Below are 1,937 nucleotides of genomic sequence, written 5' to 3' on the forward strand. Positions count from 1 at the left end.
GTGTTCCTGGTAGATTGGATATATCTATCTATTAATTGGAATGTCTAGTCCACTAGCATTTAATATGATTATGAGAGCTAGTTTGATTCATCCATTTTGAAGAGAGGGGGAGCCTGGTGTAGAGTGGGTTGTTGGGGGGGCTCATCTGATTAAGGGGCCCTGAACCAAGAAGTAGTGGAGTTTGAGAAGCCAGCAGGTCGAGGTTCAGCAGCAGCAGCCCCATGGGCCGAAGTTGAGGGGGATGCGCTGAGTGGGTGGAGGCTGGGGGGCGCGGTCCTGGTCTGTGGCTTCTTGACTCAATCCTGTTTGAACAGCGAATATGTCTCGGCCTGTCACAAATAAAAAGGTCATTGATTATTTGGTGTCAGGAATTTAATGATGCCGAGAAGATTATGGAAGAGATTGAGGCCTTCCAGCTAAGAAAGTTCAATCTCCCAGGGAAGCTAAAAATAAGAGGCGATCTGGAAAGAATTCACAGGAAGATAGTGAGGACTCAGAAGCAACAGATGTGAAGACCAAGGATGATTCTCACTCGGCAGAGGACAGCGAAGATGAAAAAGAAGCCCATAAGAATGTGCTCCAGCAAGGCATGCAGCTTCCAAACAGAGTGATGCTCATGGAAGATGTGGGCAGTGGAGAACAAGAAGAGGAGGATGAGGCACAATTCCAGGAGGAAGATTCTGGCAGCGATGATGATTTCCTAGTGGAAGATGATGAGGGCAGTGACTATGGTAGCTCAAAAAAGAAAAACAAAAAGATAGTTAAGAAGTCCAGACCTGAGAGAAACGAAAATGCCAAAACCCAGAATAAGGCCACAGTGACGCCAAACCCTGTGAAAAGCAAAGGGAAAAGTAGGTCGCCCCATAGCCTCAGACATCAAAGGAAAGGACTCCTCTCAAAGAAGAGGAGGAACCAGAAAGCCCCCCAGAAAAGAACACCTCTGCAAGCCCGCCACCTGAGAAATCGGGGGATGTAGGGTCTGAGATGAAGCCCAGTCTGGGGAGGATTAAAAAAGTGATGATAGTTTGTGGAGAAATTTTATTTGATTTATTTGACTTATTTTATTTATTTTTAAATATTTGTTTATTTGTGAAAGAGAAAGAGAGAGAACACATGCAGGAGGAGCAGAGGGAGAGGGAGAGAAATTCTCAAGCAGCCTCATGAGCTGAGTGTGGAGCCCACTCCATCTCAGGACCCTGAGATCACTACCTGAGCTGAAACCAAGATTGGGACACTTAACCAATTGGAGAGAGATTTTATTTATAAAATAGAAGAAAAAAAAGTGGGGAAAAAAAGAAAATCTTATTAAGATAGAACATGATTTTGGCTATGGCTTAACTCATGGGCTTTCAATGCTTTTTTCCTTTTCTTGAAAATAACATCTCCCTCTCTCTCTCTTTTTTAAGAAAACCATTGTATGTTTAATTACCTTTTTGTGTATGGTCTTCTCCTTGCCATGACCCCCCTTCCCAATGAAAGCCATGTCAAAGTAATCACTCGATTGACTGCTTCATCTTTTTATTTTTAATGGAAGGTAGACCACAGTCATAGAGCAATAAGATATGAGTTGAATGGTATGGAAATTTGCTTTTTGCTAAACGGTAGCAAGTTGAACAGTAATCAAAAACGTAGAAGGATTTTAGTTAAAAATGATTTCTTCTTTCTCTACCTGGACTAAAAAAAAATCAGTTGTCATCTAATACAAATTTGTATATCTATATACACAGTGTAGATGTCTAAAAAAAATCATGATGTTAAACTTTCACTGATGGGACAGGTAGGAGATAAAGATGAATTCTGAATTGTTACTAAAAGTATTCATATTTTTTACCTTGGGGGAAGGGCAGGGGATGGTGCTATCTGACCTTGTTTGAGTGTGTGTGTGTGTGTGTGTGTGTTTAATTTCATCACTTGTTATCTCAAAGAGATCCTGAACC

The 1,937-nt window shown here is 41.5% G+C and overlaps 1 pseudogene; it reads left to right on the forward strand.

Moving 5' to 3' along the window:
• Positions 1 to 319: 319 nt before the first annotated feature.
• LOC110571146 lies at positions 320 to 1,010 on the forward strand (annotated as a pseudogene).
• Positions 1,011 to 1,937: the final 927 nt, after the last annotated feature.

This window comes from Neomonachus schauinslandi, chromosome 1, assembly GCF_002201575.2.
Source record: "Neomonachus schauinslandi chromosome 1, ASM220157v2, whole genome shotgun sequence".
Classification (NCBI taxonomy): Eukaryota; Metazoa; Chordata; class Mammalia; order Carnivora; family Phocidae; genus Neomonachus; species Neomonachus schauinslandi.